General features: G+C 37.1%; 1 long non-coding RNA gene across 1 annotated transcript; it reads right to left on the bottom strand.

The window, feature by feature from the left end:
* Nucleotides 1-474: 474 nt before the first annotated feature.
* Nucleotides 475-24,703, bottom strand: LOC123812893. Its single transcript, XR_006784635.1, has 6 exons — nucleotides 24,656-24,703; nucleotides 15,479-15,618; nucleotides 10,324-10,448; nucleotides 5,472-5,548; nucleotides 3,252-3,595; nucleotides 475-817 (listed from the first exon to the last, which is right to left on the bottom strand). It is a non-coding gene; the product is annotated as an uncharacterized LOC123812893 (long non-coding RNA).
* Between the last annotated feature and the right edge of the window lie 675 nt (nucleotides 24,704-25,378).

Raw genomic sequence — 25,378 nt, 5'->3', positions numbered from 1 at the left:
TTAAACGAATTCTTCCATGCATCCAAGTTCTGTGAACAGAGTTCATGGTAAATAACCAATTTCCTGACAGATTGTTTCGATCATTTTAATCTCCCTAATTTGTTCTCACAGTGAGTTCTAAAGCTTTGCCTTTACATAGGGGACCGGAATATGAACACTTCAGATGCCTTGTGAGCTGATGCAGAGATTTGAGGCTGCAAGTGGCTGGCTAGCATGCCCCGTCTCTTAAAGCCACTGGCACCTGTGACAAATAGAGTATTTCTGAAAGTGACTCCCTTGATGCTGCTGTAGCTGCTACATGGTCTTTGCCCAGGCATCTCTCCTTTTCGGGTTATGATTTTTAATGTCCTTCTAATGTAAAAAGTGTTATCCCATGGAGGTAGTGTCTGCTGTTTTTAAAAATAATACATTCACAAGACAATCGTTAATATGCAGTGATTTTGTTCTTAAACAGCTGACAAAATGCATATTTGATAACCCTTTATTTACATACAAATAAGATGAAAAGGGTAAATAGTGTTTGTTAAACTACAGTAACATTTGGTAAACTCCCAAGGTTAAGGATGAGATAGCCTGGGAACCAATTAATAGAAGTTTAAAAAATTAGATCATGTGATGCCATTTTTTCCAAATTGTCCCCTTTTGCAGAATTGCATGTATCACGATCCTGGCTTCACTGTGTTTTTTCTCAGTTGTCCACCGTTCCAGACCCATTCTGTTAATTAGGCCTAATGGGCATGTGACTTAGGTCCTTGGAGCTTTTTTAAGGCCCTTTGAAAATATTTGAGTCCTGAAAACAAGTGGTGCACTCCAAAATCTGAAAAATAAGCCGTAAAACTAACATCGATAAATGTTTAATTAAATGTCTGCAGAACATAATACCATCAACTTCATTAACTGTTAAAATTAGTATTCATAAAATTTTCATGACATTTGGAAACAGTCTGTAGTTTAGATTTCCCTTTTTGTGAGAATTCCTGATATGCAAGAAGCTGATTATAAAATCTAAGTAATTATAAATTCACTGGGATGCCTAACCAAAAAATTTCAGAAGCAAAGCTGTAAGAATCATTCCATAATTTTGTACTAATAAAATAATAAAGTTTATGTGTGATTTGTACATATTTTAACATGTATAGTAAATATAATAAAATAACTATAATATAGTATATTTATTATACACAAAGTATTAATATAAATATAGCAATACCTTAAATTATTAATACTAATGCATTACTTTATACAATTAATTGTATTAACTAACAACATTACTTAATACAATTAATTTTTAGTTGTATCAATTAAATACCAATGCATTACTATATATTACTATCAATTTATTTATATTAATAATTAATACATACTATATTACTATGTTTATTCATTATATATTAATCAGAAGTATTAAGTAGTGATAAGTATAATAATAAAATAAAGTTAACATTTATTGAATATTTATGTGCCTAATATTATTTGAAGTTCTTGTCAGTAACAGATGTGCCATTGATTTTTTCCTCTTTACTTCATATCCAATTAGTCTCCAGTCTAATATTTCACCTGCAATTTTCTCTTAAATCCATCCAATTATTCTTCTCTTCTCTGATACCTGCCCCTTCCCCAGCGTGGAGTCTCACTGTCTCTTGAGTGAACTATAGCAAAGTCGTGCGTCTGCTGACTCCTCAGCTCACTCTCTGCAGTGATCCTTAGCTGAGGTTCGTTTAAAGCCCTTCAGTATCTCTTAGTGCTACTACAAAAAAGTACAAAAGCCTAAACAACCTACAAATCTGAACCATTTTACAGCCAGTCTTTTCTCAGTGTCCTCCTTCTTATGCTCCGGCCAGAGGAATTGAACCTGCCATGTAGCTTCTGTCCCACGGACCAGGAGAGGTGGCTTGAGGCTGGCCCAGGAGGGCTGTGTCTGGTCCACAGGACACTGGGAGCAGAGTAAGACCTACGTGAAGCTGAGGCTATTGTCAAGGAGGGGCTGAGAATTGGAGAAGGAGAGGAAGAAACTCACATGAGACAATGATGTACGCACAGTCTCACTTGGTAATACTTGGAACAGCCTGAGAGGTTGATATGGTGATTGATGCACGGATGAGGAAGGTGATATTCAGAGAGGCTGAGTTGCCAGGACAGCACAGCTTGTGAACATCAGAGTTGGGATGTGCAACTTGACTCTGATGCCAGTGTTTTTCCACTCACCACACCACCTGCTTTGCCGTTTTATCACCATTAAAACCCCAGTTACTTCAAGACACCAAGTATCTACCAAATAAATGATGCGCGAGCTGAATCCCAGGGTAAATCTCTGCTAGCTTAGGGAATTCTCTCTGAAGTGAACGGCCCAGCTTCATCTTGGGAGTTGAGATGGTCCGTGGGGAGGCTGAGTGACCTCTTCCACATATATCTACACTCACAACTGCATTCCAGAGATGTGAGACCACATTCCTGTTTTACTATTATAGATACATCTGATTTTCATACATCTCTATAACATACATTTTTCCAGCATGTTAAAGCATTGAAGCATTGTTTTCTCAAAGGTAAAATGATTTAGCAATTCCCAGAGTACAATGACACAGTATTTCCATGACTTTTAAAAGTACCTGGGTACATTGTTCCATTAGTTTTTATTAGCATCTACATAGAAATATTTTAAAAAGGTTCACTTGAGCGAGGCAGGTAACCACTTGGAGGCTCGCCTGGAAGCTGCTTACTCCCAGCCAACACATTTCTCATGCCGAAAGCTCCTTCTCTGGGCAAAGGAGCAGATGCGCGCCCAGATGATAACCACATGTGAGGTGGAAAGGCAGCCTCCGTCAGAATTCCTCAGAAACTCATCCACAATTCTACTTTTCTTTGTTATGTTCTTTACCCATGGTTTTAAAAATCTGTTTAAAGATGTAACAAAAACTTACGACACTTTTAGCTCAGCTCTTTAACTAAAATGGAAACCAACAATGGCTTCAAACTATTCTCCCAGGTTGTTTCCCGAATCTTTACACTAACAATGAAGAACACTTATTTGCACAATCTTTTATCTTTCTGTTGAAAGTTTCTAACACAGACCATTTTGATTATATTTCCTTCCTAATAAATCAGAATTCAGCAAATTAAATGTCTTATGTCCTATTAAGTATGAGACTAGAGGGACAGTGTGGCTGCTTGGGAAGTACCGGCACACAAGTGATGCGCAGGGAAGCCACACCACAGTCCCTCTGCCCTGTGCTTTCATTCCTGGACCTTACCTCTCCCACCCACATCCAGCGCTGAAAGAACTTCTGGCTCGTTGGAGGTGATGGCCCCAAACTGGGCTCCTGTGGGATGGGTGCCAATAGGTGAGTGGAAACTGAGGCTCTGTTGTGTAAAGTGGATAGTGCTTGTGCCCCCAGCACTAAGGTGTGTGATATGCTCTGGGTGAGTGTATGTTGCAGGGTGTTGTGGAGCAGGAGATGGGATTCAGAGAAAGACATATCTGGATTGAATCTTGTTTTGCTGTCTGCCTGTGCATGACTTTAACCAACTTTTCTAGTCTCTCCGATCTTAGCTTCTTCATCCATCCTTAGAGATCATAGTACTTTTCATAGGATTCCTATAATGAATAAATCAAATAAAGCACAAGTATTAGCTTCTTAGGGTTGCCATACAAACACCATGAACAAAATGGCTTAAAACAACAGAATTGATTCTCTCACAGATCCGGAGGCTAGAAGTCTAAACTCAAGGAGCTGGCAGGGCTGTGTTCACTCTGAAGGCTCTAGGAAAAATCTTCACTTGCCTCTTCTGGTGGTTAATAGCAATGCTCGGCGTTCCTCGGCATTCCTTGGCTTGTGGTTACCTCGACCTCTGCCTCAGGCTGCACATGGCCTTCTTCCCTCTGTATCCGTGTGTCTCCAGTCTTTCTCTCCTTTTAAGGACACTGGTCATTGGATATAGAGCTCACTCTGATCCTGTATGACCTCATACTAACTTGAATATAACTATAAGGTCCTATTTCCAAATGAGGTCATATGCACTGGCCCTGGGGGTTAGGACATCAACTATCTGGTAGACATCTGGTAGACATGGTCCAACCCACAGGAGTATGTAAAATATTTAGTACAGTCACATGTATCTGCACATTTAGTAACCTATTACATTCTCAATTTTAGATGTGTGAAAAACACATCTCTCTATCGGAAACTTTACTTTTGGTCCCATAAAAATCACTTTTGTGAGCATCAGTTTATTCACTTTTTCCTTACTTATATCCCATGGTGTTATAGTCATATATTCCCACTTTTGAGACTTGAAAGGTCAGTCAGCATGACTACCCCGTCCAACACACTCCAGAGCCGCTCTCATGCCCTATTGTCTCGCCCTTGCTGTCCAGCTCCAGGACAGGAATCTCAGAACCACACAAAGAACCTATTTCACCTTCTGATTGTCAGTAACTTCTCCCACATCTTAAGTCCAAACCTACCTCCTTTAATTTTAGTCACAGTCCCAGGTCTGTATCTGGGAGTACAATGTAAGAGCGAGTCTAATTCTTCCTCCCTGTCTCAGCCTTTCACGTATCCGAGTCAGTTATCAGATACACCTGGGCCTTCGTTGTTTCCCACTAATCAACCCAGTCTTTATCTGGGCTTTCGGTGATATGTTTACAAGTTCCCTCAACATTTTGGTTATGTTCTCATTAATACTCTTCAATTTGTCTATGACAAATAGGATTATTTTCTCTGTCAGAACAAATGGTGGTGTGGAATCCCTGGGAGGCTTTACCTCTGAAGCAGTGTGATGAAATGGGTGCTGGCAGTGGTCCAAAGGCAGCGGAAGCCGTGGAAGAGGCCGAGTCCGGGCAAGAGTGCTGCCGGAGTCTCAGTCTGTGAGCCCGGCCAAGGCCGGGCCCTGGCTGGCCACGGGGCCTGGGAAGGGGCCCAGGGGCACCCAGCGACTCCAGCAGTGTTTGTGGTTTGACTTTTATTTCACAGAATGCAAACAAATGAAACATAGGTACTTTATGTAAATAAATATGTACACTTGTAAGCAAGTTATTTTAACTGTAGAAATGGACAGTATTATAAACAAAACATTTAGTCTTGTAGGGATTACATTTTCACAACTGTAAAATAGCAGTACAGGCAGAACCTGTGCTTTCTATTGGAATGCCTTATCTCTGTGTTCTTGTGTTTGCTAATATGGCCTTATAAGGAATTAATAAAAATCACAATCAGGATGTAGGCCATGCATGTAATAAGGATTTTAACACAAACACAAACATAAAATACAGTCTATGAGGTGTAGTATATCTCAAAAAAATGTGAGGGGAGACCTCCCAAAATGAGAAACTATTTATAAATAATTGTGTATGTATTCTACATGTTTAAACTCCAGTCACCTTCAAAGTACTCTCCATTTGGTGCAATACACCTACTGAGGCGTTGCTTTCCATTGCTCAAAACAGTTTTTGAGCTCGTCAGTTTTGATACCTTTTAGGGCTTCTGCTGTTTTTTTGTTTCTCCTCTTCCACATTGGCAACATGTTTCCCTTTGAGGATTTTTTTCATCTGGGGAAACAAAGAAAAAAGTCACTTGGGATGGTATCAGGTGAATAGGGAGGTGAGGGTATGGGGTCCCACCTTTTTGGTCAAAAATTGCTGAATGCTCAGTGCAATGTGGACAGGTGCACTTGTAAATCACCCATCATGAAATGGGAAAACGTGTTAAAAGAGTCTTTAACAAAATCACTGAAGCTGTCTCACCACTGCCTGTCACAACAGAGGCAGCTGGTGCATGATACAGGTGGGTCCCTAGAACACTCACCAAGTGGGGGAAGCCTGTACTACAAGGGGCCCACTCTCCAGAAGATAATTCTGCTTTTTTTGGGGGGGGGGGAATCTACCTTCAGAGGACTACTTGTGATCTGTCCTACTGAGATATCTTGGTTAATTTGAAGATCAAATGATATAATGTGTAAAAGCAACATTAGCAAATGATGGTAGACATTCACTGAGAAACACCGTGTGCCAGGCTCTGCTCTCCGAGCTTTATGTGTGTTTACTCATTTAACCTTCACAACACCCCAGTGTGGTACATACAGGTTTGTCAACAGTTTACAGAAGAAGAAGCAGATGCAGGGTGGCTAAGTGACTCACGCAAAATGATATGACCAGTCAATGGAGGACCGAGGACTCGAGTGCAGGCAGTGTACCTCCAGACCCTGTCACTGCAACCACTAGGCTGTATTGCTAGGTTTAAACCATACGTGAAAATATAAAGTGGCCTGTTGGTGCAGTGTTACACAAAATGGTATATTTCTCATGAAAGTACTGGAAATAGGCAAGTTTTCATTCATTTTTGGAGATTACATTTAGTTGGTTATTTTTGTCTAAAATCAGCAAATTAGATATTAGATGGTCACATTAGACTAGGTCTAAATATTAGTTTAGTTACTGGATTATATTTCAGCTGTTTTGTGCACTATTAAGAAAGTCCTTATACTTGGCTTTAGCTATAAATATTTTCCTCTTACCTTTATGTGTGTGTGTGTGAACTCTTAAGAGAAAGATAAAGAAGCACCATTTTAAAAAATAGTATAGAAATGATATTCTACTAGTCTGAAAGATTGCTTTTACTCCTTTATTGTTAGGTTTACTTTCCCAGTAAAACCAAAATATTAATAATTTGCTTTAAATTCCCTTCTCATCTCTGACATTCCAATAATCATGGTCAGGCAACACTGCAATGAATGATTATGAATTTATAAGTTCTGCTTTGTACAAATGAGAAAAGGAAAACTATTGATAAAACTGGGCTTCTCCCAAATTCTTTCAGCATTTACTTGCCTGACCTTGCTCTTTCAAGTCACCAATACTTTTGATGGCTTTGATAGATGAAGTAGCAGGTGATTCCTGGTGATGGATATCTTCTTCCAAATCTAATGGGTTGTGGCACAAAAGCCTTTTATATTTCTGTTCCCAAACTGAGAGAGGTAAGGAGGTTATACCCTCTGCTCTCACAGCATCTTGGAAATCAGTGTTTGGGGAACCGTTACCATCAGAGGTGGCTGAGTAGATTGTAATTATTAAGTAGAATTGTTTATTTTTCCTTTTAACTTTTTTCTTTGTAAAAGATACCAAATTACACATGAGATTAATGGGATACAGTATATGCTTTAAAAAGCATAATGTGATTATGAACACAGGCTCTAGGATTAGATTTCTTGGGTTCAAATACATCCTTTATTGCTTCATAGCTATATGCCCATAGGAAGCAAGTTAATAACTCTGGGCTTTGTTTCCTCATCTACAAAACAGGAGTGACAATAGTAGCCACTTTATGCTCATTGTTAGGATTACCAGTTAATCCTTATAAAACACTTAGACCAGTAACTGACACATGGTAAGTCCTCAATAAATGTTAGTGATTGCTATTATTATCACTAAAGTATGCTATTATTTCTTCTTCCTTTTATGACTGGCAAACTCTTATTCATTCTTGAATATCCTATTACCCCTATTTCTAGGTGAAGTCTTCTCTCACAGCCATTTGCTCCTCTTTTGGACTTTCATATTGTATTGTCCACTGCTTTTATGAGTATGCTTGTGTATTTTCTTCTTCACTAACACTTGAACTCTCAGATATCAGAAATTATTTAATTTGGGGAGAAGTATATTAGGCACCTGCAATCAGTAAGTAAATAAAAATGAAGAGTGTGCTGAGATATAGCATGGTCTTTGCTATATTTATTATGTATTCTTCATTTTAAGTCTACCTGCAAGATACAGTTTATTGCCAGAATCCATTATTGGTAGGAGTGAGGCAACTCAGTCACCCTGGAGAAGTATAAAAATCCCAGTAAAATCAAGAATATGGTTTTGGAATTACACTTACTTTTGGTATCACAGTAGAAGACCATACAAATTACAAAAAAGATACCTAATTAGTTTCCTTGACTCTAATCTCAATACTTCCTAATCATTTCTATTTCTTTAGTAGGTTGTTCTTTCAAAAAAACACTTTCAACATTTTTTTTCCTGCTCCAAAACCTACTGTGTTTCTTAATAGCTAATAAAATGATGATAGCTAAATTTTTGAGTGGTTATTTGGTACTAGGAACTGTGCCAAATACTTTCATGTCTTACCTCACATAATAAGCACCTATGTTTATTGTAATAATTTCCTATTAGGAAGGAAACTCAATGAAATTTAAGACCTTTGTCTTTTTAAGTCAAAACTAAACTATTTCTAGATTCATGCCTGATTAACGCTCTCAAAATGTTGAATGAATGAGGTAGATATTATCATTACTCCTGTTTTATAAATTAGGAAAATAAGAACCAAAGAAAATAATCCTGAAAATAAAAGGTGGGTCAAGTTTTTAACATGTGTAATCTGTCTTCTTCTTGTATAGGACAGGCAGCCTAAACTCCACACTTTCAGCCTACCATTCAAGGGGCAGCAAATTCTTGTCTACCACAAGTTTTGGATAGGCTGCTTTCTCAACTGTTCATTGAACTTGCCCTGCACATTTAAAGAGGCAATGTGTTTGCCCTCCGTACAACAATGCCTTTGTACTTTTATTTATTTGTGTTGTAGGTATTGACCTAGTCCCTCCAAATAGCTTTTAGCTTTTAGAAGGCAGTGTGTCTTACTATTCTTTATTATTTCTCACTGGTCTAATTAAAATAGTTGAGCTTTACATTTAAAAAACAATAAATATTCATTAACTCAATGAATATGTATTGAGTAGCTAGTACTCGTGTTTTTGGATATGGAGGTGAAGTGACAGTCATAAAAGACAGTGCCCTCATTTTCAGGAAACTCATATTGGAAGGCAGAGATAAATAAGTAATAAGCTAATATAATAAGGCAAAAAGTATTAGTATAATGAACAAAAAATGGAGGAAAGAGCTGGCAAGTGATGGATGGAAGTTGGCAATGTTAGTGTGATGCTGGTGCTGGTGGGGAGTGGCAGTGAAGGAAAGTGTCATTGAGAAGACAGAGCTTGACAAAGATTGGTGAGATTTGAAAGAAGGAGGCTGCCATGAGACAGCTGGTGGCAGAGTGCTCCTGTAAGAGGCAATGACAAATGGAAAAATGAGAACAAGTGTGGTGTGGCTGAGGAAGGATGGCATGCTCGTGTCACTATGATCACTATGATTGAAGGGACAGACATAGGCAGGGACCAGACTAGGTGGTACATAATTGGCCAAAAAAGAAAGTTTGGACTTATTTTAAGTGCAATGAACCCAACAGAAGGATATTAAAAACAGGAATATCTGCTTTGTATTTCAAAAGATTATTCTATTAAAATAATTCTATGTAGAGCAACAGGACTCTCACTCATTGCTGGTGTGAAGGCAAATTGGTACAGCTGCTTTGGAAGAGTCTGGCAGTTTGTTATAAAACTAAACATACTTTTACTACACTAATCAGGATGCAGACTCCTCGTTATTTACTCAAAGAAGCTGAAAACATGTCCATATAAAAACCGGCCCACTAATGTTTATAGCAGCTTTTTCATAATGGCCAAACTTGTAAGCAACCAAGATATCCTTCAATAGGTGAATGGGTAAGCTGTGGTATATTTAGGCAATCAAATATTATTCCGTGCTAAAAAGAAATGAGCTATCAAGCCATGAAGTGACAGGGAGATGGCTTAAATACACTGTATGAAGTGAAAGAATTTAATTTGAAAAGGCTACGTACTGTATGATTCTAACTAGATGGCATTTTGGAATAGGCAGTACTATGGAGAAGTAAAAAAGATCAGTGGTTGTCAGGAGGTGGGAGTAAAGGGAGGGAAGAATAGACAAACATAAAGGATTTTTAGGCAGTGAAAATATCCTGTATGATACTGTAATAGTGGGTACACATTGTTACACATCTGTTCAAACCCATAGAATGTACAGCACCAAGTGTGAACCCTAATGTAAACTATGGGCTTTGGGTGATAACGATGTGTTAATGCAGATTCATCAATTGTTACAAAGGTGGCAAACGTTGATAATGGGAGATGCAATTCATATGAGGAAGTAGGAGCTATATGCGATATCTCTATATCTTCCTCTCAACTTTTCTGTGAACCTAAAACTGCTCTAAAAATGTAAAGCAAATGTCATCAAATAAAAGGGCAAGGATGAAAAATTGTTAGTAAGCTCTTATAGCAATCCAGAAGAGCGAGATGGCACAAGTGTATTCCGGAGCAGAAGTGATAGGGACGAAGGGGAAGAAATCCAAAGAATTCTAAAAAGGATAAACAAATATAAATGATGACCTGATTATTATTGCTGTTGTCACTCTAGGCAGTAGGATGAAAGGTCCTTGTTTGCAAACTCACCTGTCCATGTCTCTGGCCTGCCCTTCTCCAGAATTAGGGAGCGTTAGACAGCCAGTGCTCGTTGCCTGGAGTCAGAGTACCAAGTTTCAATGATGACCTTGCACAAATCAGTTACTAAGTTGTAACTAATGAGAGAGAAAAATACTTTTCAGGTAAATATGGACCATCTGCATAATGTAAAACAAAATAAAAAACAAAACAAAACCAAGCTTCATAAGGAACAAAGAGGAACAACAGATCAGGAATTTGTAGAGACTATGAATGCATTTGGAAGGTAGCTTGGAAGGAAAGACGACAAAAGAATGATGTTCACCTCGGAGGGAGAAGAATGGGATTGGGGATAGTATCTGATACAAAAGAAATACAGAATCAGAAGAATGTGCAGGAACTGTTGGTGATATTTGCCGTGTTCAATTCTGCCCGCCTGAGGCTGAAACAAGAAAAATAAAAGGAAGATGGTGATGGGTGCCATGAAGGACATAGTTAGAAGACAGTGGGGGTGGCTAGGAAGTCCTTGGATAGTCATTAAGTTTGCCACATTTTTTTGGTCTAATGTTTTGATGGAAAAATAACCTCATGAACCTCATACTTAAGGAAATTATATAAACTAGCAAATAATATCAAGGACTTTGGCATCAGAGAGACTTGGGTTGAGATCTTGACTTGTATTAGATGTGTTCTTAGGGAAGCTGCTTAATAATCTTCAGTTTCTTTTTATTTTTAAATGGCTACAAAGACCTATATTGTAGAATGATAAGATGAGGAAATGAAATCACACATGCAAACTATTTAGTACTTGCTAAGTAGTACCTTCAAGAAAGGAGTCTTACTGGAAAATTTTCAGACATCTTTCATTTATTCCACTGTTTTAGAAATTCACAGTTGCAGAGAAGGTTGAGACACATCATACTTATTCTTTATTGTAGGACACCTGCTTTCTCAGTTTGGAATATTGTTGAAATATTTTTTATGTCCTTGCATTCCAAAAACTTTAAAATGTATGTAAGCATTAATGCTTTTATCAGTGGTGTAATCTGTAAAATCTGTGACCTTTCAGTGTACATATGGAGTTCCTTTCAACTCTGAAAATGTTTATTATATTTTTAATTATTGTTCTGGTCCCTTTTTTATTGAGCTTTGTGTTCCAACATATTATTACATTTTACAAATTTTCCATGAGTGATAGAGTACTGAGACTGGTATGTGTGTATGTAAAATTGAAGTTACTAATTCTATTATTCTTTACTCTCATGATTATTTTTCACTATTTAAAGCTTACCGTTTGAAATTTTAATTAGTTCTCTCTATACAGGATAACTTCTTTTTCCCTGAATTTTTTTCTATTTTTGAAGAAAAGATCTCAATTTTTAAAATAAATGCTTAAAATGGCATATTGAAAGGTAAATTTAATACTTCTGAATTTTGATCTGTTCAAGAATAACTGTCAATAGTTAGTTTTCTAAACTATTGTGATTTTCCTATTTTTCCTCATGCTTAAAATATGTAATGAAAAATAAATTAAGGGATATAAGTGTATGTCATTTCTCTCTACATATTGTAAATTTACCCTTTATCATGTTAAAATTTCACTCTTCTAAACAATTGATCTGATTTTTACCTCTGTTGTTTCTGGTGCCAATTTTGGAACACCTAAACTTACTCTGCATTTGCCTCATTTATATTTGTTCATCCTTTTAAGATTTCTGTGATACTTTTTCTTAGGTTTACTTTTTGTTAACAGCATCTAGTTCAATTTTTTCTTTTAATTCAATTCACAAGTATTTTATTATGGACTGATTATCTGTCTTATGCTTGCAGATTTTAAAGTAACTGGAGTATATTCCTGTCATATTATCCTTTCCTTTCTATTTTTCTATACTTCCCTCTCTGTTGTTCCTTATACATTTTTATTTGCCTTTTTTTTTTTGTATGGCCTATGTTTTGTATGCTTATATGTACTTCACTCTTTTGGAAAGTATAATTTTTAAAAACGATTCCCTTTAAATTATCCAAAGTTATGATTAATCTCTATTCAGTTCATTTTCAAAGCTGTGTCCCTATTTGAGGCATGGTGTTAATACACTTTTACTTTCTTATCTTTTCCCTCTACTTCCTTTTGAAGATAACATGGAATTTTAGATGTAGATGACTTTTATATAATTGCATAATTTTTCCAGTATGCATTTTTTTCATGAACAGAAGTATATTGATTTTTAAAGTCTCAACTCAGGTATTGTCTCTTCCATTTTCTACCCTTACATAATGAAGATTTTGATTACACTGTCTGGACTTAATTATTTCTTTCTTTTTGAATCTGCTACATGTGTTTTTTTCTGGCGTGTTTCCTATTGGTATTGTAATTATTAGTTTAGATTTGTATCTCCTCAGTCAATGGTGTACATTTGCTGGTATTCACAGGACACAGGATAATGTCTAAGGTTTAATAGAAATTCAGGAATATTTGGTAAATAAATGAAGGTATAAATGAGTATAAAATGTCAATGTAAAAGGACTATGGTGCTTTATTTTTGAAACTCTCTGTAGATGTTGTTATTTTAAATGTAATAAGAAGGTGTTACGAAATAAAAGGTTTTGTATGACCTTTTGTCAGCTTCTAGGAAATCTTCAATTACTTCATCCTATATAACAATGATATGAATATCGTCTGACCAGCCACTGTAAAGGGCCAGAGTCCAAGAGGTACGGTCCTTGCTATTCAGGGGCATTTATTCACTGAAGATGCAGTGTGTTCAGCCTTGAGTAAGTGCCTCCCACACGCCTGCACTGACACACAATCTATCCTCTCAGCATTAGAAAGGATTCTTGGATGTTGTCATAAACCTTGAAGATAGCTCTATGAACTCACAGTTTTAATATGTTGATAAGTTTATTAAGGTCCAGAGGGTGAACTCCTCCAAAAATATTTAAGTGACTCATACAAGTTTTTAATTTTCTAATCCTCAGGCTTTGGATTTGCCCAAAAAGAAGGCCATTCACAGTTTGGTTGTGAGTCCATTGTGTCTAAAATAATTTGGTCATGTGTCCTACCTACAAAACATATTGGTACACACTGTGGAGGAGTCCTTACATTTAAAGCACTTTTAGAAATTTTATATTATTGGACATTGGTCATATACCCACCTCTTTATATTGATTTCATCTAGTAATTTACACACATCCTTAGCACCTATTTCTTCTGATTGAAATGTTTTCTTTTCTCTTTTATGAGAGATAAGGTATGGATGGAAAGAACTTTGAATGATTTAGATTTGGGTTTAATGTGTTAAGTTCATTTTTTGAACTGAGCTCCTAACAAGTGAGATGTTTTCTGAGCCAATCAAGCATGACGCCTGTGTCCTTCTGTACCCTGTGCTCGGGTTTCAAACACAGTGCAGCTGCCACTGCTGCCCCCAGCACTGGGAGCAAGAATTCCCACCCTGAAATTATTAGTGTCACTAATTCTGGACATACCACTCACTGACAATGTCCTATTTTACTCTTAAGAAAACTAAAATGATTGCTGTTTAGGATATGTGCAAATGATGTTACAAAGCTTTAAACTTATGTTTCTCAAAATTAATAGAACATTTCATATGAACACTCTCACTTTAAATATTAATAATGTATCTGATCATTGTAATTTCAAGTATTAAACTGAAATATCAGCAAAAATCATATGTGTGTATAAAATAAAGAGAAAAAATAGACTCATTAGCTCACAGCATCTTATTCATTATGCAAGTTACTTATAATATCTTAGAACACGGAAGTGAAACTTCATGATAAAAACAAAGAAAAGAAGAAACAAATGCCAGGAAAAGTAGTGGAAAATAGGTTTTCTCATCGGCACCCTCCCAAATCTTCAAGTAACTTTGGGGGTATGTATCAGTTGACCCCTCTCCCCTGCCCCACTGCTTCCTAGCAAATGCTAAGGCTTTGAAATTCTACTCTCCTGAAAGCAAGAGGTGATACCCTTTGCTTACATGCTTCTTTAGCTAGGTGAGATTGGGTTTTCTTTCTCTGTTTTTGTTCACATACTCTCTTGAAGATATAGGTACTAGAGTTTGCAAAGTCATTTACTTGCCTTAAAAATTTCCTAACTTATACTTTCTCATGTCAAATTAAAAGTTTGCTTTTTTGTAATAAAAACATTTGAGAAAGTTTCAAATAGCATGGCTAATGATGCATTAAATGTGAAAAACTTTTATTTTCTCCTCAGAAGGGAATATTTTAGGGATATAAGGAAATATCTTGTTGGTAGGAAATGGTTCAAACTATGCTTTAGTACGTTCTTGAAATTCTTTTGTTCTCCTGACCTCAAAGGAAACCGTGGGGAAGGGGCCCTTTGTCTGGTTTTGTTCTCTCCAATCTTTAGTGAAAAGCTTAGCCTAAGAAGACAGTAAATGTTGAATGAATACTTTTTTCACAGTTTTGTTAAAGAATGAAGTGGTTGGGAGGAGGGTAAGAAAAATTTGTAATGGGTTCCTTACACAGCATCATTAAGTATGTTTTTTTTCTGTAAGAAATTGTTTTCATAGCTAGAGATAGTATATCTCCTTGTAGATAACCAGATATCTAAATTGATATATGTAATATAAAAACAAATTTGGAAGTTTTAACAAATAAATATGTTTTCAACTTCTGCTTCCAAGCTAGATGGAGTAACAGGGGCTGCATTTATTCTCCTGTGTGAAACAGTGAGAAAATAAGGTGAAATGTATGGGAAACACTGAGCATCAGGAAAAGGTGGATGAAACTCCTTGAGAGTTGAGGAACTAATAGTGTGAATGCTATGACTGCCTCAGCCCACTGCCTTGAGGGAGTTTCCAGGCCATAGTACAGGTAGGGGGAGCCCGGGCAGAGCTTACTGGACTCCCTGCATTGGAGAGATGGAATCGGGAAACAGGAAGATCAAAAAGGGAGAAGAGAAGTCAGTACAGCAAGGTGAGTCAGGGCCTCATCCAGCCTCATCCAGCCTCAGCTGGCACACAGAGTTGCCCTCAGCACCATCCAGGAGAGACCTGACCCTCTTACACAGATTGGCCCCTTCTTGAAACAGACAGCTAATCCATCAGAAACTATACAACATTGGAAATAAGCTGGGACAGACCAAGACAGGTGGTGCAGGGGCAGGGAAAACACACACACAACTTACCCAGAAGACTGAACAGTGTCTCCCAAGGGAGACCTAAGGTCTCCACCCTTTCCGTTGTAGTAAAAGCCCCATCTAGATGCTGGTGAAGGTGATACAGGTGGTGCTGCCAGAAGTTGGGTGACATACCCTGAGACCTTGAGCTGATAAAAAAACAGAGGCAGATCCAGAAAGAGAAGTCAGAAAGCAAACAACAAACTCTCTTGAGATTAATTCCACCCCGCTCCTCTTCAGAATTTACATTATTTTTTTCCTTCTCATAGCCTTTTAAGACTTCCTCTTTTGTGTCAGTTGTATTCCAAGTAATTCACTATTCTTTGTCTTTTATTTCTTATTCTTTTTATTTAGATTTTTATATTACTTTAAATTTTATTTTTATTTCAAATCTCACAATGCACCCTTCCTTTGTCTTACTCCATTTTGCCTTCTTCCTGCCCTTTTTATTTTCATTTAAATCTTATTTTTCCCCATGCTATGCCTTGTTTCTATTCCTTACTCTTACTATTTCTCCTCCCTCTATCCTCTCAAAATCATTCTTCCTTCCTTTAATCAGCTCTCCTTCTTTTTCCCCTCTTATAATATTCTTATTTTCTTTCTACCTTTATAAATTGGGCAGGTTTGGTGTGGATTTTATGGTTGGTTATTGCTGTTCTTCTTCAACTGTATTCCTATTTGTTCACTATTTTTTAAATTCAAATTTCATAAGTTACTCTCCACTGTCTTACTCCATTTTGCTTTCCTCCTGTCCATGCTTATTGGAGTTTGGAATTTTATTCTTTCCCTTTCTTAGCCTGGATTCTATTTCTTACTCTCATTACTTCTCCTCCCACCATTTTCTCAAAATCATTTTTTCTTACTGTACACATCTTATATTTTCTATTCTGTTTCATGTACTATTCTTATTCTCTTACCACTTTTATTAATCCTTGCTTAGCTGTCATTATTATTGACCCTGTTGTGGTTTTTCTGTATTTTTTTCCCTTTGGTTCACTACTGTTAAAATTTTATTTCAAACTGCATATTATACTCTTCCTCCACTTTTCTTATTCCACTTTTCCATTTTCCTTCTCTGTTTTACTTCCATTTTAAATTTTATTTCCTCCCTTTCTTCACCTTGTTTCTATTCCTTATTCTTATTATTTCTCGTCTCTCTTCCCATTCAAAATCATTTTACTCTCCTTTAGCCATCTCATATTCCCTTTTTTCTATCTTATACTATCTTATACTTAATCTGTCTCCACCTTTATTAATCTTTACACAATTGCCATTGATATTGCTGATGTGGTAGGAGGTATTTTTGCTCATGTGGGTTTGGTTTTCTGGGTAGTATTGTGCTTTGTTAACCAGCACCTGTACAACAACATACAAGACATGGCAGGAGTTGTGACTCCCAGTCAGCAAGCCAGAGGGGAGAACCCAACAATGAATGAGCCACCAATAATTACAGTGCAACTGCACCAAGAAAGCCCACATAAACAGAATAAAGGGCAACCCTAGAACATACAGCTCAGGAGATCAAAGAGACTGCACCAGTGGGTCCCACAGAACTCCTACCACACAAGTCCCCTCCCCAAAGACAGGCAGGCAAAGCAGAGCAACCTGAGACACAGAAACAAACAAAAAGACTCACCTAAAATGGGGAGACAAAGAAAGAACCCCAAATTGAAAGAGAAGCAGGAATCCTCAGAAAAAGAGCTAAATAAAATTGAGGCAAACAATCTATCAGATATAGAATTTAAAATAATGGTTGTAAGGATGCTTAAGGAACTCAGTGAGAACTACAAGGAGGTTTATGGGAGCTACCAGGAACTTAATGGGAACTACAGCAGCATGAAAATGACATAGAAACTATGAGTAAGAACCAGGAAGAAATGAAGAATAGCTGGAGCGAAGAACACACTGGAAAGAATTAAAAGGAGATTATATGAAGCAGAGGGCTGAATCAGTAAGCTGGAAGACAAGGTAGAAAGAAATATTCAGTCACCACAACAAAACAAAAAAAGACTAAAAAAGAATGAAGATAGTTTAAAGGAGTTTCAGGACAACAAGAAATGTAACAACATTCACATATAGGAATATTAGAAGGATATGAAAAGGAGCAAGGGATAGAACACCTGTTAGAAAAAATAATGGCAAAAAGCTTCTCTAACTTAGTGAGGAAAAAAGAGATGCAAGTCCAGGAAGCACAGAGGGTCCCAATCAAGATGAACCCAGTGAGGCCTATTCCAAGACACATAATTAAAATGGAAAATTTTAAAGACAAAGAGAAAATCTTAAAGGCAGAAAAGGAGAAACAGCTAGTAACATATAAGGAAGCTCAGATAATGCTAGCAAATGATTTCTCAACAGAAACACTACAAGCCAGAAGGGAATGGCATGAAATATTCCAAGTAATGAAAAGCAAGTACCTACAACCAAGATTACTCTATCTAGCAAAGCTCTCATTTAAAATAGAAGGTGAAATAAAAAGCTTCCTCCCCAAAATAGGCTAAAAGAATATGAGTCCACCAAGCCAGCACTGCAAGAGATGCTAAAGGGACTGAGAAGAAATAAGAGAATGGGAGAGGGAGGGAGAAAGAGAGAGAGAGATGGTGAAAATGGCAACAAATAAGTACTTATTAATAATAATGTTAAATATAAATGTATTAAATTCTCCAATCAAAATACATAGAGTAACTGAATGGATAACAAAACAAGACCTGAATATATGCTGTCTACAAGAGACTTGCCTCAGAAAAAAAAATTTACACAGGTTGAAAGTGAAGGGATGGGAAAAAAATATTCCAATCAAATGGACATGAAAAGAAAGTTGGGGTAGCAATACTTATATCAGACAAAATAGACTTTAAAACAAAAGCCGTAAAAAGGGACAAAGAAGGTCACTGCATAATACTTGAGGGAGCAATCCAACAGGACAATATAACCCTTGTAAATATATATACACCCAACATAGGAGCATCAAATTATATAAAGAAAATCTTGGAGATCTTTGAGAAAGACATTGACAATACCACAGTCATTGTGGGGGATTTTAACACCCTACAAGTTAACAGTAGATGGATCTCTTCCAAAAAAGAATCAACAAGAATATTGTGGAACTGAATGACACTCAGATGGACTTAATTGATATACACACAGGGTCTGGCGGAAGTAACACCTGTTTCAGTATAGTTGGTAGGGTAATAATATTGGTGTAATAATTTATAGTCATTAATTTGAACATTTCACCTAAAAATGTCATATGATGTGCTTGAGTGTGATACTGTTATGTTATAGAATTACATGCTTATGATTTTGTAAAAAATCATAAAAGATTTTGAAATAAGAGGGGAGATATTTGTGCCAGACTCTGTAGAACATTTCACCCCATGAAGCAAAATACACATTCTTTACACATGCACAGAGAACATTTTCTTTTTCAAAAAAAATTATTTTAATTGTTGTTCAAGTACAGTTTTCTGTCTTTTACCCCCATCCCAGCCCACCCACCCAGCCCTCCCCACCTCCCTCCTGTTTCCACCCCGCCTTGTTTTTGTCCATGTGTCCTTTATACTTGTTCCTGCCGAACATTTTCAAAGATTGGCCAGATGGTAAGACACAAACCAAGCCTCAACGAATTCAAGAAAATTGAAATTATATCAAACATGTGCTCAGATTACAATGGATTGAAACTAGAAATTAACCTTGAGGAAAAAACTCAAAAACATTAAATTCATGGGGACTCAATCACATGTTATTAAAAAATGAATGGTTCCACAATGAGATCAAGCAAGAAATAAAAAATTATCTGAAAACAAATGAAAATGAGCACACATCAACCCAAAACCCATGGGACACAGCTAAGGCAGTACTGCGAGGGAAGTTCATAACAATACAGGCCAACCTAAAGAAGACAGAAAAATCTCAGATAAACAACCTAACCCTATTTCTGCAAGAACTAGAGTAACAACAAAAAACAAGCCCAGAGCAAGTAGAAGGAAGGAAATAATCAAGATCAAAGCAGAATTAAATGACAGAGACTAAAACAATAATTCAAATGATCAATGAATCCAGAAGCTGGTTCCCTGAAAAGATAAACAACCAGATTCACCAAGGAGAAAAAAAAGAGAAGACCCAAATAAATAAAATCAGAAATGAAAGAAGGGAAGTTACAACCAATATCACAGAAATACAAAGGTTTGTAAATTACAATGAACAACTATTTGTCAAGAAATTGAACAACCTGGGTGAAATGGACAAATTTCTAGAAACATACAGTCTTCCAAAACTGAATCAAAAGCAAGCAGGAAGCCTGAATAGCCCACTGACAGCTAGTGAAATTGAAACAGTAATAAAAAAACTCCTGGCACATAAAAGCCGTGCACTGTATGGCTTCACAGGTGAATTTTACCAAACATTTAAGGAAGAACTAACTCCTATCTTAAACTATTTTTAAAAATTCAAGAAGAGGCAAGACTCCCTCTTTCTAGGCCAGCATCATCCTAATCATCCTAATTCCCAAACCAGATGAAGACACAAAAAGTCTTAATAGGTGAATTGCATCAAATGGGCAGTGCTTTGAAGGTAGCTGAAGTTTAAGCGTGTAAGAATAAATACACAATTTTTTTATAAATAAATTCTATTTTTTGTGTCCCCCTCATATATTTAAAGTGAACAATGTAATGATTTGATATGTGCACACACTGTGGAAGCATTCTCACCATTGATTCAACACATCCACCATCTCAACATCTCACATGTTTACCTTTTTTTGTTGCTGTCGGTGGTGGTGAGAACACTGAAAGTTCTAATATCTTAGCCAATTTCAATTATACAATACAGTATTATCAACACTGTCACCATGCTAACCATTAGATCCTCAGACTTCATTAATCTTGTTACTGAACTTTGCCTTTTTTACCAACCTCTCCCTATTTTGTCTACCTCCTTCCTCCTGGCATCCACCACTCTCTGTTTCTGAGTTCCACCTTTTTTCTAAAATAGATTCCACATGTAAGTGATACCATGCAGTATTGGTCTTTTTCTAGTTTACTTCCCTTAGCATAATGCCCTCCAAGGTATCCACCCACACACACAACACACTCTATTGGATGAATGGTTTATTTCTGTTTCATTAAGATTGCTTTCTGGTAGGAGCTCCTACCCTTTGTGACAGCACGGATAGAACTGGAGAGCATTGTGCTAAGTGAAATAAGCCAGGTGGCGAAAGACACATACCATACGATCTCACCTTTAACAGGAACATAATCAACAAAAGAAAAAAGCAAAAAACCAAAATATAACTAGAGACATTGAAATTAAGAACAATCTAACAATAACCAGATGGGAACGGGGAAGGGACAGTGGGGGGAAGGGTTTTCAGGAACTACTATAAAGGACACATGGACAAAACCAAGGGGGAGGGTGGAAGCAAAGGAGGGAGGTGGGATTGGCTGGGGTGGGGGAGGGTGGTGGGGGGAAAATGCAGACAACTGTAACTGAACAACAATGAAGGAATTAAAAACTAAAATAAAAGAAGATTGCTTTCTGGAGACTTATCTATTTCTTTGGAACATAGTTTTTTGTTTCTATATTTTCTGTCTGTGTAACGACTCTGTGTTTGCACATTAGATAAATGGGGGAGATGAATGTAGCCAGTCAGGCTGGCCAGAATTTCTGGTTGCTTTTAAAATCTTTGTGATTTTAAAGCCATTTTCTTTGTTCTTAGTGGCTCTCTGTAGTTAAGACAGGGTATGCCAAGACCCATCAGTGTCTCCAAATGGAGGATTGCCGTCATCACCTAGATCCAAATGGATGAGAGGCTTGACCTTCAGGTAGCAGCTGGGAAACTATGCAACCCTCCCTCTTTCAGGCCGAGAAGCTGGGAGATGGATATTTCTGTCTGCTTCCTCTGTGCTGAACCTGGTGTTTAGTTGCAGGATGTGCTTCTGCGCCTTTGAAAAAACTGCTTTTATTCTTGTCAGTCCTATAGGGTTCATGAATGCAAGTGTTGGCTATGGACCTAAGTGTTTAGGGGACATGTCCCTCAGATGGGAGGCTTAAAGGTTGGGATGCTAGATATATGTGGTCCAAACCCTTAGTTCTTCAGGGAGAAGCCGGGAGTTGGAGGTTCCCTCTGGACTGAATGGTGCTGTGCTGGCTGGGGTTTATGTATAGGAATGGCTCAACCAGTTGGATTTCACTCAGAGGAAACTGCTCTGTGTGTAGATGTATATTTGGTACATTCATGGGAGCAGAAAACTTCAAGAGCCTACTATACTGCTATCATGGTCTAGAGTCTGTCCTTTTATGCTGATTTATTTTCCTGTAGGAAACACAGTGAGGTAAATGCAGCTTCCACAGTTCCATCATCTGTGAATAACTGGAGTTGGAAATTTGCTATGGATGAGTCCGCCAGCCCTTCAGGTAGAGAGTAGTTTCTGACAATGGAAAGCTGTCCTAGGAATGTTTGCAAAATGGGACTTTGTTTTTTGCATCAACCTCTACACAATTTCTAAAATATTTTAAACCAGATTTTATGGTATTTTGATTTTTAAGTGAAGAATAACTTCAAGTATCTGTTAGGTTGAGTTCATTCATGAATCCCATTGCATATGCCAATGTGTGGTTTGTTAGAGATCATTGAGGTACCCGGTGTCTGGAACCTCAGAGGATGTCTTAGCACGCATTCCAGAGCACCCCACATGTTTTCTAGGATGATCATTGCTTCTTGAATGTGAGAGCATAATAAGAGACTCTTCATGGTGCATATCCTTTTTAGAAACTGCATTGTGCCATTGTGAAATTTTTCAAACTTTGAATTTGTCAATAAAAAACATACTAAAAAGGAAAAAAGAAGATGGCTGATATTTATACAAAGGCTGCCCCCCCTTTTAAATAAGTTTTAATTCTGTTGAAACAGAGTAGCATGTGTAACTGTGCTTTCAGCCATTCATCTAAATAAACTTCCACAATTGTACAACGCGGAGATCAGAGCACACATCTTCAAAGCTAATTAAATCAATGTGATGAGCTCCCATGGCTGCTTGCCTTTTGTCTATGGCTTTCCAGTGTGTAAACCAAATGTGCAGCAGTGGGATAACAAACCTCTCACTTTTTCCACCACCCCAACTCTCTCTCTTTTACAGATCTGTAACTACTCACTGTCAAGTGCAATCTCACCTCTCCTTGCTCTATACCATCATCTACGCTGAACTTTTGAAGAATGTTTTTTAGACAACCATCTTTTCTCTGAACACTCTTTTGTCTACTTTGCTACAATAATAGCTTAATTCATACATAGAAAATGGAATAAGTCTTCTTTGCTAAAACTAGCCTCAAGCATACAATTTCTATAGCATTATTAATATTATTGTATCAGTTATTAATGGCCCAGCTGCAAATATTTAATGCATGTTTATTGTTTTATTATTTCCACAATAATTGTATGAGGCATTATTATCTTCAATTATCAAACAAAGAGACTAAGGTAACAAAGTTAGAGTAACTTCTGGGCAGAGACAGCTGAGACTAACGTCCAGGTCTTTTGATTTTCACCTTTGCTTTCTTTGCATCTGAGCAGAATGCTGGCTTCAGAAAACACTTAGGGTCTCTTCATTGACAGCATAAACTACACTCTACTGGCTTTAAATATTTTTTCTATGTTTAGTGGCCAGATGTCTCTGAGCAACTTATGGCCTTTTTTCCCCTCCTTTGGCTAACAAAGAAGTTGCCTTTCCTACAGCAAGAGGATTAAGTTTGGCTTATCTTGACTTATTTCTTTCACAAGTAAAAATACTCTCCAGTTATGCCCATGTAGCACTCAATTTCTTCACTCCTGTCCCTGAAAGTAAGGCATCAGGACACCTCATGTAATTAAAGGCGGAGCAATTTACATGTGATACATAGAGGACAAGTTCTTACCCAGTCCCTTTGGGTGAACTCGTGGGTGAAGAATTGGGTGAATTCTTATTCTTTTAAAGACATATTGCACTGAAACCATGTATACACAGCACATTATGCATATACATGTGCTCACAGAGGAGCTTGCAAAATATCGAGTTGGGGTGGAAGTGGCAGCCTTAGGTTTCATGGAAGTGTCTTCTATTTCAGAACAGAAAAGTCCCATTTTTCTAACACATCTGGCTCCTATTAGTGAAGGTTCTGCTGTCAGCAGTTACTTAAATGAGGGGAGGCTACGCCTATGTCACCCTAGGGAGGATCATTATTTAGTGGCTGGATTGGTTTAAGTTTTAATTCATCTACTAGGACAAAATAGTAACACAAATAAATGTTTCTGAGTTAGGAATGAATTCATTTTCAGAGTTTAAGCACATTCACTTGAATATAGCTTCATTGTTCATTTCCATCAGTCTTTATAAACTGAAACTTTCTTAGTAGACTGTCAAAACAACATGAGATAGTTATTTGACTAGTGACATGACACCTGGAGAATATAGCACTTTAGCTTGTCAGAGATGGTACATTGGGTATTTCTTTTTCCAGCATTATAGGAAATATCGCAGTGTGGTAATAAAGAATCTGGACTCTGAAAACAGACCATCTGGGTTTGGATCCTAGCTCTGGCCCTTACCCGTGGTGTGATCCTGAACAAGTCACTTTACCTATCAATATCTGTGCCTTAGAATCTTTGTCTATGAAATAGAGATCTTAATAATACCTCACTGTCCACGCTTGCAAGGATTCGATGAGTTAATATACAGCATATTTAATGCTTAGACAGTATTGGGTACATAGTATTTAGTGGAGCTGTTATTTCATTATAAAAAGTATATAAAATGACTTTAATGTTCTCTTTGAAATGCATTTAATAATACTTCACAGAAAAAAATTTGATTTATTAATAATCATTGTTAGAGTTACAAAGCATTTTCTATCTATGTATTTGAAAAAAGACATGCACATTCTTTTTAAGGCAACTTCAGTAATTGGATTTTTTGAGACCAAGAAGTAAGGTTACTTTATAACTAGACCCATTGGGGTTTGATGTAAATTCATTACAAATTCTTTCAGAAAATTCTACTTCCTTTCTTTTAGTTAGTTATTCTCTCATACTGTGAAGAGAATATTCCCTGAGGGAATAAAGAGAAGAACTTTAATCACCGTCTTCTCCATTTTCTTGCCCCAATTTTATTTGGTCAGATAAAATCTCCTGGAAATCTCAGTCAATCTCTCTCTCACCTTCCCTTCCTGCTCTGTCTGTCTCTTCTGTCCTCTTCTCTCTTGCTCAGCTCCCTGCAAAGTTCTTTCTCTATTTTGCTTAGTAAACTCTTAATCATTTACTCACCCTGTAAGACTCAGCCCATTTTTTTCATCTCCCACTTTAAATCATTCACTAATCTTCCAGAAAGTGTTGACTTTTCGCTTCTTGTTGTCCTCACTGAACTTTGTCATTATGAGTTATTATAGTGTAATTATAATTTAATGTTTGTTTATTATGCTTGACTACGACTGTTTTTGAGAATATCAACCATTAAATATCTTACCAATCTTTTTTATTGTTAGTATTTAGCGTAGTATCTACTATACATTGGGTGGTCAGTGTACATTTATTGTATAAATTGACTGTGTAGAGTGGATTTGGGCAGAGTTACTCCTAGATGTAACTGGGGAAGGTCTCTGACTAGCAAGTATTATTTGAAGGATGTCAAGGAGCCCAGTCTTTTCGATTCGTCTCTACAATTGGCTTGCTGCCAGCATCTGTAATTCTTTATTTATGATCACTTAAAGGTCTTGGTATGCATCTTAAACTAGCTAAGACATTATTTTGTCTAGGGTTAATAAAAAGTAACAAAACAACAAGCCTGTTAACAAGGATTAGTTTATCTGAAGGTGAAGAGATTAATAGACAGAAATGGTGAATTGCGATGTAACAGGGTCTAGTGTGTGGATTTTAGAGGGGGC

Source organism: Phyllostomus hastatus, unplaced genomic scaffold, assembly GCF_019186645.2.
Source record: "Phyllostomus hastatus isolate PE091 unplaced genomic scaffold, TTU_PhHast_1.1 phas_scaffold_93, whole genome shotgun sequence".
Taxonomy (NCBI): domain Eukaryota; kingdom Metazoa; phylum Chordata; class Mammalia; order Chiroptera; family Phyllostomidae; genus Phyllostomus; species Phyllostomus hastatus.
Note: the sequence above shows the minus strand (reverse complement) of the source record. Positions and strands in the feature narration are given on the sequence as shown.